We start from the raw sequence: 16,206 nt of genomic DNA, 5'->3' as shown, positions 1-16,206 counted from the left end.
AACAGCCTTCATCGCCTCTAGACCTATAACCACAGTCAAATCCAGGCATGTCTCAGAGAAAAGTACAGAGTCTGACCATACCTAATGAACTGTGAGATTTTGCTAATTTATATTGACAAATTTCTGAGGAATATGGATTCTAACAAGGTTAGATCAAGTGGAATGGAATAAACATTGACTCAGACCAAAGTTCTCAATATGATGTACTTGTCAGAGGTTATGAGTTTAATGTATAAGTTTCAACAGCTGAATCTAAATGTTCGTTTGCTTAACTGAAACCTGAACTCAGTGATGAATTATGTCTAATGTGGGTGAGAGTACAGAATTTCCTTTACATAACGTAGAGGAAAAAATTCAGAAGCTTAAAGAAGATGAGAATGTGAGAGTGGATATATCATATATGTCCTACACACCCACCTTCCCATTATGTCTCTCAGGAGGGCTCACGGTGTACTCCCTTCTTTTAGTCATTAAGAAATGCATAAGAAGCCACCAGCATTCTTGAATAGCACTGTAAAATCTGACCAATGTAGACCAGGGAAGATGGTGAGAAAAGTCATCACTGAAATGCAGTTCCTGATTTCAGAGGGTGTTATGGGATCTTGAAGTGCTAAAGCTAGGCATGTACAATTACCTAGTAGATAGCAGAGATATAGGTTGGCCATATCTCTTATTTGCAATGTATATTCTACTTTGAGACATCTGAGAGTTTTCTTAAACAAGACAGGATTCCCCATGACCCCCCCTACACACACACATATATACATTTGCACAAAAATCTGGTGCAAGCTCTTAAGATAACACTCTTGCCCCTATTATGAATGTGAAAAATACTTTGAAGGAAATATCAAGACAACTTGGTGACTTTAATAGCATCTTAAGTAGGACTCTTTCTGTTGCCCCAGAACTGGTTACAAAGACTTCAAAGTTCAAGAAAAATAATCCTCAGGTAAGCTTACTCCCTAACTAAAGTAGCAAATAGTTGAATGGCTAGTAGGAGCCAGGTACCCATTCTGGATATAAGAGGCAGCTGAACCAGCAATTTTCTCCCCGCAAGTATCATCCCAGCTGCAACCTGCCTTATTGTCTATATAGTAGAAAACACAGGTGGAGTGAAGTGCTGTGGTTTTTATTAACTCTCCCTTTCTCCATGGGTGGTATAAGACAATGGTCTAGGAGGAGCGCTTCCTTTCCCAAAGACCAATAAGAGGAACTCCAAGAAAATCATTCATAAAAATTTGAAAGTGCCTGCCAAAAATGGAGAGTGACATCTATTCTCATCCAGTTCAGCCAATGGATTTGTTGTTTTCTCTTCAGCCTACCAGAGCGAAGAAAAAATAACTGGAAAATGATAATAGGACGAAGACAAGAAGGTAAGGTATCAGCCAGGTCTTCTACTGTTTATCATTACAGGGCTGCCTAAATTTCCTATGAGCCAGGAAACGCCAATGAAAGGTTTGCTGGTAGGTAAGAAGAGAAAGCCTTCCAGGCGAGGAGACCAGCAGATTGTAGCCATTGAGGATAATTACAGGAGCTGAAGAGTTCTGGAAAAGGAAAAACTTGACCAATGTTGGTGCAGGGAGCTCCAGGGGAATGGAATCTTCTACAAATGTCATTAAGGGATGGCAAAATTTTGATTGTTAATTGTAAGCAGTGATTCAAGAAAAATAAAACCTTTTTTGTGCTTATTGAGTTCAAAAGATTCAATAAATAGGTTATAAATCCATAGAATGCTTAAAGTGATTCAGCCAAAGAAAAAATAAAGAAGACTCTGAGGTTTCAACTGTGGCAGACTTGGAAAACAATGATTCTCTACACCAAAGGAAAGGGAGGGAGAGGATTAGTGAGGAGGGTACTAGAAAAACTGGTGGGTTCGACACTTGAATTCCAGGGAGGGCTGGGATTTCCAAATGGAAATATCCAGGATGTAACTGGAAATGCATGAAAGAAGGTAAAAAGGTCAAGGAGTATGGATATGTTCATGGTTCAGAAAGAGATAATCACTGAATATATGAAAAGGAATGAATTTTCCATGGTAAGGTGCTCATTAAGGACATTCATCCATCTCTAAGTCATCATGCAGGGTTCCTTTTGTCTACCTCAGGATGCAAGAGGAAAATTAAAATATTTAAATACTGCATTAAAGTAATGATGCAAAAATCAAAACAGAGTGGCCAGTGCCTTTTAACTATTCTTATTACTTCATTGATGAAACCCTCAGCTCTCACATTGATGATAGCTATTGTATTTATAATAAAGTTCCTTCTATTTTGTATGAAAAGAGCATTTCTTTTCGAGAAAGCCAAACTTTGTTGAAAGATCCTGTCACTTAATAACTCCAGTTTGCTATTTAAACAGCCTGGATTTGTCCTTAATGACCAGACAAGTGTCTGTCACTGTAAAATTAGGCAAGTCAAACTTTTAACTTTTGCAAAGTTACAGTTAACTTTCTGAGAATCATTCTTCACAGAAATGAGGGAACAAAAGGTATAAGGGCCTAATTTCCTAGGTATATAATCTTTCTCAACCAAAAATATATGCTATATTTATTTCCTTCTATGATTTTGACTATTATCACTTGAACTTCATTCAAAAAAACTAAAAACAGATTAGATTATTTACTTCAAAATGGGCAAGCATGTGTGTCTGAATGTTCGTGGTGTTTAATAAAGCATACTGTAAGATGAATAAAGAAAAAAAAAACATCTTTAGTCTGAAAGCAAGGGTGTTTTCCCCCCCACCCCGTGGCACTTTATGACATCTGGCAGCTCATTACCACACTTCATAGAGTCTCATGTCAGCATGTCAGATTTCTCTAAATTTTGACAGAATTAAAGTAGTGCCATTTCATATAATTGATATTGTACAGTTAATCAGGCAGTGGTTCCATAACAGAGTAACATTCTCAAAAGGCTTAATTACTGAACTGTGAAGATTTACTGCCATCTGGAAGTTCCTTCCCAAAGTTCTGTTCCTGAATTTTATGTAGGGTTCACAAAAATAACTTGGTCCATTTAGAAATCATGCCCTCGATTTGAAAATTAAAATTGTTATTTTTGGAATCTCATTTGGCCTAGAGATCATAGAAACCTTATGAAAAATAAAGAAGCAATGGCAAATGAGAATGAAGGAAATAAAAGTGGAAGCTCTGGAAATTATTCTCTTGATCTACTGTTTAAGAATACAGACTCTGGAGCCAGATGGCTAGATTTCAAACCCCAGTTCCAGCACTTACTAACCATGGGAACTTGAGCAAGTTATTTAAAGTCTCTGTGCCTCAGCTTCTTTGTCTGTAAAATAAGGACACTAATAGCACTTATATTATACGATTAGAGTGAAGATTAAATGTGTTAACACTTGAACAGTGCTTGTATTATGCCCGGCACATGGTAAGAGCAAAATAAATACTCACTGTTACTGTTATTATTAAGATTTTAAAATTACTTTGTCCTCAGAATTGTTCTCATCCTAAGAGACAAATATACTATTTGAAAAGATTCTTCTTGGCTAGTAAACTTCCTATGACCAAATATTAATAAGTTAAATATAAAGTAGCACCATTATTTCTCAGGAATCTTATAGCCAGGATCGCTACTTTTGAGTGAAAGTTTGAATTGTATTCCCTCTAAATTTCATCCTGGTGTAAGAGTCTATGAGTCTATAAAATCAATCATAATAGGTGTTATGGACTAAACTGTGTCTCTCCAAAATTTATATGTCAAAGCTATAACCCCCAATGTGATGGTATTTGGAGATGGGACAGGGGGACCTTTGAGAGGTAACAAGGTTTAGATGAGGTTGTGAGGGTAGGGCCTTCATGATGAGATTAGTGCCCTTGTAAGAAAAGGCACCAGAGAGCTTGCTTCCTCTCTCTCTCTCTCTTTCTCTCTTTCTCTCTCGATCATTTGAGGAAGCAGCAAGAAGGCAAGGTGGCCATCTGCAAACCAGGAAGAGAGCCCTCACTGCAGAATCTAAGTGAACAGCTCCTTGATCTTGGACTTCACAGCTTCCAGAACTAGGAGAAATAAATTCCTATTGTTTAAGCTACCATCAAGAAATTTCTATTGTTAAAGCTATCCAGTTGTTTGTTATGGCAGCCCAAACTGACTGATACAACAAGGTAATTGACAAGAAATTTGAGAAAAACAGGCTTTCACCCAAAAGAAACATTACTTTATCATCCTCTAATATTCTGGTGCAATATCTATGAAGAAGGACAAGAACAAGCAGAACAAGAAGAATGAGAAGAAGCAGAAGGAAGAGAAGGAAGATAATAATAATAATAATAATTCTCTATTGATAGAAAGTTAGAAATAATTTCTAGAGAGGAAGTAAGGTGTTCTGCAGCCTGAGTAGAACGCAGTAGAATATAGCAAGATACAAAGGAAAAAGGAAAGGATAGAAGAAGTATATAAATCTTAGTCATTCCAAAGAGTGAGAAATTATTGATTTAGACAGAACAGAATTGATATTATAAAATAGGTTCGTACATTGCTGTTATAGCCAGATTTTCCAACTTAAAATGTATTGTGGATATTTTTATGTCATGATGCAGCCTTTTATTATTGTGTTTTTCTCAGGGATTCACAGTGTTTCACTGAATGGACATACCACAATTTTTAAAAATAGCTCTTTATTGTAGTATAAATGGTTCACAATACTGTGTTAGTTTCTGTTGCACAACAAAGTGAATCAGCCATATGCATACACATGTCCCCATATCCCTTCCTTTTTGAGCCTCCCTCCCATCCTCCCTATCTCACCCCTCTAGGTCATTACAAAGCACCGAGCCAATCTCTGTGTGCTATGCTGCTGCTTCCCACCAGCCAACTATTTTATATTCAGGAGTGTACATATGTCAATGCTACTCCCACTTCGCCCCAGCTTTGCCCTCCAACCCCTGTCCTCAAGTCCTTTCTCTATGTGTACCTCTTTATTCCTGGCCTGCAACTAGGATCATCAATACCATTTTCTTTTTTTACATTCCATATAAATGTGTTAGCATACGGTATTTGTTTTTCTCTTTCTGACTTACTTCACTCTGTATGACAGACTCTAGGTCCATCCACCTCACTACAAATAACTCAATTTCATTTCTTTTTGTGGCTGAGTAATATTCCATTGTATATATGTGCCACATCTTCTTTATCCATTCATATGTCGATGAACATTTAGGTTGCTTCCATGCCCTGGCTATTGTAAATAGTGCTGCAATGAACATTGTGGTACATGTCTCTTTGAATTATGGTTTTCTCAGGGTATATGCCCAGTAGTGGGATTGCTGGGTCATATGGTAGTTCTACTTTTATTTTTTAAGGAACCTCCATACTGTTTTCCATAGTGGTTGTATCAATTTACATTCCCACCAACAGTGTAGGAGGGTTCCCTTTTCACCAAACCCTTTCTAGCATTTATTTTTTCTGGATTTTTTGATGATGGCCATTCTGACCAGAATGAGGTGATACTGCATTGTGGTTATCATTTGCATTTCCCTAATAATTGTTGATGTTGAGCATCTTTTCATCTGCCTCTTGGCCATCTGTATGTCTTTCTTGGTGAAATGTAGATTTAGGTCTTCCACCCATTTTTTAACTGTATTGTTTGTTTTTTTGATATTGAGCTCCATGAGCTGTTTGTATATTTTGGAGATTAATCCTTTGTCTGTGGTTTCATTTGAAAATATTTCCTCCCATTCTGAAGGTTGTCTTTTTGTCTTGTTTATGGTTTCCTTTGCTGTGTAAAAGCTTTTCAGTTCAATTAAGGCCCATTTCTTTATTTTTGTTTTTATTTCCGTTACTCTAGGAGGTGGGTCAAAAAAGATCTTGCTGTGGTTTATGTCAAAGAGTGTTTTTCCTATGTTTTCCTCTAAGAGTTTTATAGTGTCTGGTCTTATATTTAAGTCTTTAATCCATTTGGAGTTTATTTTCTGTATGGTGTTAGGAAGTGTTCTAACTTCATTCTTTTACACGTAGCTGTATAGTTTTCCCAGCACCACTTATTGAAGAGGCTGTGCTCTCTCCATTGTATGTTTTTGCCCCCTTGGTCGTAAAGTAGGTGCCCATATGTGTGTGGATTTATCTCTGAGCATTCTATCCTGTACCATTGATCCATAATTCTGTTTTGGTGCCAGTACCGTACTGTCTTGATTACTGTAGCTTTGTGGTATAGTTTGAAGTCGGGGAGCTTGATTCTTCCAACTACGTTTTTCTTTCTCAAGATTGCTTTAGCTATTTGGGGACTTTTGTGTTTCCATACGAATTGTAAAATTTTTTGTTCTAATTCTGTGAAGAATGCCATTGGTAGTTTGATAGGGATGGCATTGAATCTGTAGATTGCTTTGGGTAGTATAGTCATTTTCACAATGTTGATTCTTCCAATCCAAGAACATGGTATATTTCTCCATCTGTTTATGTCATCTTTGATTACTTTCATCAGTGTTTTATAGTTTTCTGAGTTCAAGTCTTTTGCCTTCTTAGGCAGGCTTATTCCTAGGTATTTTATTCTTTTTGTTGCAGTGGTAAATGGAAGTGTTTCCTTAATTTCTCTTTCAGATTTTTCATCATTCGTGTATAGGAATGCAAGAGATTTCTGTACATTAATTTTGTATCCTGCTACTTTACCAAATTCATTGATTAGCTCTAATAGTTTTCTGGTATCATCTTTAGGATTCTCTATGTATAGTATCATGTCATCTGCAAACAGTTTTACTTCTTCTTTTCTGATTTGGATTCCTTTTTTTTTCTCTGATTGCTGTGGCTAAAACTTCTAAAACTATGTTGAATAATAGTGGTGAGAGTGGGCAACCTTGTCTTGTTCCTGATCTTAGATGAAATGGTTTCAGTTTTTCACCATTGAGAATGATGTCAGCTGTGGGTTTGTCATATATGGCCTTTATTTTGTTGAGGTAGGTTCCCTCTATGCCTACTTTCTGGAGAGTTTTTATCTTAAATGGGTGTTGGATTTTGTCAAAAGAATTTTCTGCGTCTATTGAGATGATCATATGGTTTTTATTCCTTAATTTGTTAATGTGGTGTATCACATTGATTGATTTGCGTATATTGAAGAATTCTTACATTTCTGGGATTAACCTCACTTGATTATGCTGTATGATCCTTTTAATGTGTTGTTGGATTCTGTTTGCTAGTATTTTGTTCAGGATTTGTGCATCTAGGTTCATCAGTCATATTGGTCTATAATTTTCTTATTTTGTGATATCTTTTTCTGGTTTTGGTATCAGGGTGATGGTGGCCTCGTAGAATCAGTTTGGGAGTGTTCCTCCCTCAGCAGTATTTTGGAAGAGTTTGAGAAGGATAGGTGTTAGCTCTTCTCTAAATGTTTGATAGAATTCGCCTGTGAAGCCATCTGGTCCTGGGCTTTTGTTTGTTAGAAGATTTCTAATCACAGTTTCAATTTCAGTGCTTGTGATTGGTCTGTTTATATTTTCTATTTCTTCCTGGTTCAGTCTAGGAAGGTTGTGCTTTTCTAAGAATTTGTCCATTTCTTCCAGGTTGTCCATTTTATTGGCATACAGTTGCTTGTAGTAACCTCTCATGATCCTTTGTATTTCTGCAATGTCAGTTGTTACTTCTCTTTTTTCAGTTTTAATTCTGTTGAGTCCTCTCCCTTTTTTTTATTGATGAGTCTGGCTAATGGTTTAACCATTTTGTTTATCTGCTCAAAAAAACAGCTTTTAGTTTTATTGATCTTTGCTATCGTTTCCTTCATTTCTTTTTCATTTATTTCTGATCTGATCTTTATGATTTCTTTCCTTCTGCTAACTTTGAGTTTATTTGTTCTTCTTTCTCTAATTGCTTTGGTGTAAGTTTAGGTTGTTTATTTGAGATGTTTCTTGTTTCTTAAGGTAGGATTGTATTGCTATAAACTTCCGTGTTAGAACTGCTTTTGCTGCATCCCATAGATTTTGGGCCATTGTGTTTTCATTGTCATTTGTTTCTAGGAATTTTTGATTTCCTCTTTGATTTCTTCAGTGATCTCTTCGTTATTTAGTAGTGTATTGTTTACCTTCCATGTGTTTGTATTTTTTACAGTTTTTTTCCTGTAATTGATATCTAGTCTCATAGCATTGTCATCGGTAAAGATACTTGATATGATTTCAGTTTTCTCTAAATTTACCAAGGCTTGATTTGTGACCCAAGATATGATCTATCCTGCAGTATGTTCCATGAGCACTTGAGAAGAAAGTATATTCTGTTGTTTTTGGATGGAATGTTCTATAAATATCATTTAAGTCCATCTTGTTTAATGTGTCATTTAAAGCTTGTGTTACCTTATTTATTTTCATTTTGGATGGTCTGTGCATTGGTGAAAGTGGGTTGTTAAAGTCCCCTAGTATGATTGTGTTACTGTCAATTTCCCCTTTTATGGCTATTAGCATTTGCCTTACGTATTGAGGTGCTCTTATGTGGGGTACATAAATATTTACAGTTGTTATATCTTCTTCTTGGATTGATGCCCTGATCATTATGTAGTGTTCTTCTTTGTTTCTAGTAACAGTCTTTATTTTAAAGTCTATTTTGTCTGATACGAGTATTGCTATTCCAGTTTTCTTTTGATTTCCATTTGCATGGAATATCTTTTCCCATCCCCTCACTTTCAGTCTGTACGTGTTCCTAGGTCTGAAGTGGGTCTCCTGTAGGCAGCATATATACCAGTCTTGTTTTTGTATCCATTCAGCCAGTGTTTTTCGTTTGGTAGGAGCATTTAATCCATTTACATTTATGGTAATTATCAATATATATGTTCCTATTACCATTTTTAAAATTGTTTTGGGTTTGTTTTTGTAGGTCTTTTCCTTCTCTTGTTTTTCCTGCCTCGAGAAGCTCCTTTAGCATTTGTTGTAAAGGTGGTTTGGGGGTGCTGAAATCTGTTAACTTTTGCTTGTCTGTAAAGGTTTTAATTTCTCTGTCAAATCTGAATGAGATCCTTGCTGGGTAGAGTAATATTGGTTGTAGTTTTTCCCTTTCATCACTATAAATATGTCCTGCCACTCCCTTCTGGCCTGCAGAATTTCTGCTGAAAGATCAGCTGTTCACCTTATGGGGATTCCCTTTTGTGTAATTTGTTGTTTTTCCCTTGTTGCTTTTAATATTTTTTCTTTGTATTTAATTTTTGATAGTTTGATTAATATGTGTCTCGGTGTGTTTTCTTTGGGTTTATCATGTGTGGTACTCTCTGCACTTCCTGGACTTGATTGACTATTTATTTTTCCCTGCTAGGGAAGTTTTCAACTATAATCTCTTCAAATATTTTCTCAGACCCTTTCTTTTTCTCTTCTTCTTCTGTGACCCCCATAATTTGAATGTTGGGTGTTTAATGTTGTCCCAGGGGTCTCTGAGACTGTTCTCAATTCTTTTCATTCTTTTTTCTTTATTCTGCTCCCTGGCAGTTATTTCCACCATTTTATCTTCCAGCTCACTTATCCGTTCTTCTGCCTCAGTTATTCTACAACTGATTCCTTCTAGAGTATTTTTAATTTCAGTAATTGTGTTGTTCATCACTGTTTATTTGCTCTTTAGTTCTTCTAGATCCTTTTTAAATGTTTCTTGTATTTTCTCCATTCTGTTTCCAGGATTTTGGATCATCTTTACTATCATTACTCTGAATTCTTTTTCAGGTAGTTTGCCTATTTTGTCTTCATTTATTTGGTCTTGTAGGTTTGTACCTTGCCCCTTCATCTGTAACATATTTTTTCGTCATTTCAATTTTGTTTTTTCTTTTCTCATGAGTGGTACTGTATTCTTGTCTTACTGGTTGTTTGGCCCGAGACGTCCAGCACTGGAGTTTCCAGGCATTTCAATAGAGCCGGGTGTTGGTGCTGAGATGAGGACCTCCGGGAGGCCTTACTCCATTTAATATTTCGTGGGGATGAGGTTCTCTTTTAGTCCAGTGGTTTGGACTCAGAGCTCCCACCACAGGAGCTCAAGTCCAACCTCTGATCTGGGAACCAAGATCCCGCAAGCTTTGTGGTGTGGTTAAAAAATCTAATAATAAATTTAAAAAAAGAAAGAAAGAGAAGAAGGAGCAGTACAATATCAAACAATAAAAAACAAAATAAATTAGAAGGATGAAATATATATTAGGAAAAATAAAACTATAATTGAAACAACTGCAACAAATTAAAATAAAACCCCAACAGAATAAAGAAAAAGAAGTGGGAAACAAGCCAAAAGGAGAGAGCAATAACAAAGTATAAAAAATAAAATAAAATTAGAAAAATAAAAGATTTATTAGGCAAAATAAAAATATAAAAGAATCAACAACAACAAGTCAACAAGGTAAAACAGAACCCCAATCTAAAAGAGGAACAAATAAAACAAAAAGCCTTGGCTACGGTGGCAAAGTTTAGGTGGGGGTGGAACTTAGGCACGGGTGGGTTTAGTGTGGGATGGGACCTAGGCAGGTGGGGAGGGTGATGTTTGAGCATGCGGTGGGGTCTAGGCTAAGGATCCACGTAACCGGAAAAGGCCCTGGTGGCGGGGCCTAGGCAGGGCAACCTTCAAGCATGGGTCGGGGCTTCTTCTTAGGACCTGCTCGGAAGCAGAGAGGTAGCACATCCAAAGGAGGACCTCTGGAGTGTGGAGTTCCGGAGTTTGGAGGTAGGGCTCTGGGTGAGGGTGTGTGGGTGGGGTTTAGGCCCAGCGTGTTGGAAGGGATCTCTGAGTGTAGAGGTAGGACCCTGGGTGGGGGTGTAGGTGCGCAGCTTGGGTTCTGCGCGGCAGGAGGGAGGCTCCGAGGGCAGAGGATTAGGCCTGGGAGGCCGACAGGCTCCCTGGTGCCTAACTGGACAGTAAAGTCACTGGCCACATCCCCTTCTGTTCCTTCACACCCCCCAACACTGTCTCCCCCAGGGTCTCCCCCGTCCCTGCTGGACCCCTAACATGGGTGGGTCCCGCTGGGTGTAGGAACTCCTCCCCTCCCCCAGCCACCCCTCAGGGGTGCTAGTCCTGGAGATCAGACCTTTACTTTTGCTCTCCCTTCCCTCCCTCCCACTCCCTCAAGACTCGCATGGCTGGAGGGGGCCTTGGTGGGCAGAGGATCAGGCCCAGGATCTCAGCAGGTTCCTGTGGCCAAAGTTGGCAGGGGAAACCTGGCCATGCTCCCTTTTGATCCTCTGCCCTCCCAATGGTTCCCCAATTTCCCCCTTCGGGTGTTGGGATCCCTTCCCCTCCTCCAGGCGCCCCTCAATGGCGCCAGTCCTGTCCCACCTCCACTTATCCTTCCCCGTCACTCCCCCCATGCCCCATATCCTACCTGGTCACTGGGTGTTCCTCCCATCCCCTTAGGTGTCCATGGTCCCCCACCAGTGCTTGGTAGGTGCCCTAGTTGTGCAGAGACGCGAATTCCATGTCCTCCTAGTACGCCATCTTGACTCTGCCCCCGTGGGTCTTTTTCTTCTCTTGTGTTTCCCACTTAGAGAAGTTTCTTAGCATTTGTTGTAAAGCTGGTTTGGTGGTGCTGAATTCTCTTAGCTTTTGCTTGTCTGAAAAGCTTTTGACTTCTCCATTGAATCTGAATGAGATCCTTGCTGGGTAGAGTAATCTTGGTTGTAGGTTTTTCCCTTTCATCACTTTAATTATGTCCTGCCACTCCCTTCTGGACTGCAGAGTTTCCACCAAAAAATCAGCTGATAACCTTATGAGGATTCCTTTGTATGTAATTTTTTGTTTTTCCCTTGCTGCTTTTAATATTTTTTCTTTGAATTTAATTTTTGTTAGTTTGATTAATGTGTGTCTTGGTGTGTTTTTCCTAGGGTTTATCCTGTATGAGACTTTCTGTGCTTCCTGGAATTGGGTGACTATTTCCTTTCCCATGTTAGGGAAGTTTTCAACTATAATCTCTTCAAATATTTTCTCAGACCCTTTCTTTTTCTCTTCTTCTTCTGTGACCCCTATAATTCGAATGTTGGTGCATTTAGTGTTGTCCCAGAGGTTTCTGAGGTTGTCTTCAATTCTTTTCATTCTTTTTTCTTTATTCTGCTCCTCAGCAGTTATTTCCACCATTTTGTCTTCCAGCTCACTTATTCGTTCTTCTGCTTCAGTTATTCAGTTACTGATTCCTTCTAGTGTATTTTTCATTTCAGTTATTGTGTTGTTCATCTCTGTTTGTTTGTTCTTTAGTTCTTCTAGATCTTTGTTAATCATTTCTTGTAGTTTCTCAATCCATGCTTCCATTCTATTTCCAAGATTCTGGATCATCTTTACTATCATTACTCTGAATTCTTTTTCAGGTAGATTGCCTATTTCCTCTTCATTTATTTGGTCTTATAGGTTTTACCTTCTTCCTTCATCTGTGACACTTTTTTTGCTGTCTCATTTTTTTTTTTTTTTATGAGTGGGATTGTGTTTCTGTCTTACTGGTTGTTTGGCCTGAGGCTTCCAACACTGGAGTTTGTAGGCTATTGGGTAGAGCTGGGTCTTGGTGCTGAGATGAGGAACTCCGTGAGACCTCACTCTGATGAATATTCCCTGGGGTCTTAGGTTCTCTGTTAGTCCAGTGGTTCAGACTCGGAACTCCCACTGCTGGAGCTTTGGCCTGACCTGGGCTCAAGAACCAAGATCCAACAAGCCAAGTGGGGAGACAAAAAAAAAAAAAAAAGAAAGAACAATAACAAAGTAAAAAATAAAATTAGACTAGGAAACTAACAGATATGTTAGAAAGAATGTAAAAATTAAAATATAGATGAATCAACAACCAGGAGGTACATCAGTACCACAATAGAAAAAAGAGGAGGAGGGAGAAGGAACAAAAAAAAAGGAGAAGGGGAAAGGCCTTGGCTGTGGAGAGTGGGGCCTAAGCAAGGGTGAGGTTTGGGTGGTGGGTGGGGCCAATGCTCAGGACCCACAGGGCGGGAAAAGGCCCTGGGGTCTGTGGGGGGTAGAGCTTAGGCTCAAGGAACAGAAGGGGCTCAGTCGTGCCCCTCACCCCTGGTCTCAGAGGGCAAGGAACCTCACCTGGGAGCCGAGCAGGTTTCCTGGGCTCAAGTGGGTGGGGCAAACGCCCTCCTCTCCTCTCCTGCTCCTCTGGTCTGGGAGGGCCCCTCCCCCCTCCCTCTCCTGATCTCCCCAGCCTCTCTACTATGCCCCCAATGAACCACACAGCCTGGAGGGGGCTCTGGAGGACAGGGGATCGGCCTGGGACCTCAGCAGCTTCCCTGTGCCCGAGTGGGTGGGGCAAATGCTCTCCACTCCCTCGCTCCTCCTGGATGGCCCCTCCCGCCTGCATCTCCTCTTCTCCCCTCAGCCTCCCTGCTATGCCCCCAAGGACCCATGTGACCTGGATGGGGCTTTGGAGGGCAGGGGATTGGCCTGGGAGCTCAGCAGGCTCCCCACGCCCAAGTGAGCAGGGCAATCTCCCTTGCTCCTCTTCCACTCTTCCCGGAGAGTCCCTTGCAGAGTCCCTCCTCTCCTGATCTCCCCAGCCTCAAGAGTGCCGATCCTGTCTGGCCTCCACTTCTGCTCCCCCCTCAGTCCCCCTACATCCTACTGGCTCACTTTGGGGTTCCTCCTGTCTCCTTGGGCATCAGAGTCCCCCACCAGCAGCCAGCAGCGTCCCCTACTCTGTGTCTTCCCACACTGCCGTCTTGACTCCGCCTGATATACCACAGTTTATCTAACAAATCCGAACTTGATGGGAATTCACATTCTTTCACTTGTTTAATGATGTGATAAATGTTCTTATGACTATAGTCTTGGACACCTCTTAAGCACTCCTTTAGATCCTTTTATTCTTACCTGTCTTTACTTCAGACACTTCTGAGACAACCACTCTGGTACAGACTCTGACCAGCTTCATACAGATGCAACAAGATAGCATCTTGCCTTGGTTATCTGTGATGAACCTTTCATGTCCCATCCCAGGAACTCTCCATTGACTCTAAGTCATGGAATTCCAAGGAACACCTTGGTGCCCACACCTCATGGGATGAAATTTTAACCAATAGGAATGAAAACTGGTGGATATATGCATATCACTTTTCTATCCCAGGATGGACAGACCTAATATGAATTTCATAAGGTTTCTCAGATGGTCCTACAGGATTTAGCAACCAGCTGTCCATAGTGATTTTCCTCTTTCTCTTTTTTACTTCTCTTATCAAAACTTTTCCAAATAAAGCACATATACATAAGCCTTTGTTTTAGGTTTTGCTCTGTGGGGAAAACAAATCAAGAAAGATGGTATCAGGGGGACTTCCCTGGTGATCCAGTGGTTAAGATTTCACCTTCCAATGCAGGGGGTGCGGGTTCGATCCCTGGTCAGGGAGCTAAGATCCCACATGCCTTGGGGCCAAAAAACCAAAACATAAAACAAGTAATAATGTAACAAATTCAATAAAGACTTTTAAAATGGTCCACATGAAAAAAATCTTAAAAAAAAAAAAAAGAAAAGAAAGATGGTATCAGGAATGACCTTAGAAACCAGATCTTCACAATAGGATTTTGGAGTTGGATTATTCATTGGTCAGACCTTAATGAGCGCGCACACACACACACACACACACACACACACACACACAGATGATAGAATCCCTGTTATGCAATAGCATCACAATTACTAAGGCTTTCTCCTTTGATTGATTGAGATGAGGTATAGGTAGAAGGTGAAACAACTGAATAGTATGGGGACAATTATAGTTATAGCTATTATAATTATAAGGATTGTGGAATAGGCTAGTTTTTGTTAACTATGGTAGAAACCTTCAAAAACATGAAGCCTCATTATAGCCAATCATCAGCTCTAGCAAACTGTGAAACTCAGAGATGGCAGCTTTGCAGGAGAGTCTCATCTCCTTCAGCTACAGGGTCCTCTCGGCTAAAAGTCAGGCTCAGGATACAATTGTAAGGGTGGCAGAGTTTAAATAAGATTATGAGGCAGCATCTAGACAAATCTTCTACAGCAGAATCAGGGCCCATATAGGTTAAGGGTTGGAGCTGAGAACTAAAATGAGAACATCTGGATGGAAATGCCAGAGATTCACAAAACCTCATATTCTCCTAAACCTGCCATTTTGCATTTTAGCCGGAAGAGCAGACTCTTCCCTTGCAGGGAAAACCTGCAATGACCTCACCTGAGGCTGGGGCCTTAGAAGATGATGCAAGACCTGCCCTTGAAATGCTTCATTGCCTACAGGACAATAACCGGGGTCAAATCTCTGAGTGGCTATCATGTACAGTTCCTGATCTTGGGAGAAATAGCTTAAACACCAAGAAATTGCAGGACCTGAATAATATATATTAGCAGAATTCAGGACAACATGTAGAAATGGCTCATAAGCCTGGGTAATAGAGTTGTTGAAATAAAAATCTGGTTTGGGGAGAATTTTTGACATAAGGGTACACATCCATAACCCATAACTCAGAATTACAAGTCTTGTCAGGTATATCTGGAGCTGGTGTTAATAATCTCCTGGGATGGCTCCTTGACACTTATCCTAAAGGAAATGAGATGACTATATTTGCCAGAATTTCCTTGGAATGGTATTAATAAAGTAGTCAAAAGTCATTCATAGAGGAGGAAATAGAAAAAATGTATTTATCATGTGAGTCCAGAGAATTCATGTAACAGATTATATTTTCCAAAGATGACCAAAACATTATCTCTTATCCCACATGTTGTTATAGAAACTTGGCCCTCTCCTATCAAGAGGTGGGAGTTTGAATCTAGGCAGGCTTGAGACTTCTTCTATGAATAGAATGCAGCTGAACTGATACTACAAGATTTCTGAGGTTAGGTTACTAGTTAATCTACTATATACATGCCGTCACACTAATTGAACTTAGTGAGGAGCTGATTCCCTAGAAAGATCCATGGCTGTCCAGGGTTGGATGATAAAACCCACAAAAATTCAAGACCCTGCTACATTCATAAATTTTGTAGGGGCTCATTGATCTGGGGCATGTTAGGATATCCTCTTCAAGTAAAGATATGAACATGTGGCCCTACGTCAACCACTCTGTTGCACCTATACCTCTTTATCATTTCAAACCTATTGCCTCAAGGGTGTGGAGGGTCTTCTCTATAGACCAACTATAGAAGAGGAGGAGGAAAGTAATTGAGACTGGTTCACAGATAGGTCAGTACAATATTTTGATGTCAGCTAAAAATGAACAGATGCTGTGTTATAGCACCACTGAGTGATAGCCTAAATGACACTGGTGCAGGAAAATTCTCCCAGTGGGAAGACTATGA

The sequence above is a fragment of the Balaenoptera physalus genome (genome assembly GCF_965194825.1).
Source record: "Balaenoptera physalus genome assembly, chromosome: 6".
In the NCBI taxonomy this organism is placed as follows: domain Eukaryota; kingdom Metazoa; phylum Chordata; class Mammalia; order Artiodactyla; family Balaenopteridae; genus Balaenoptera; species Balaenoptera physalus.
Note: the sequence above shows the minus strand (reverse complement) of the source record.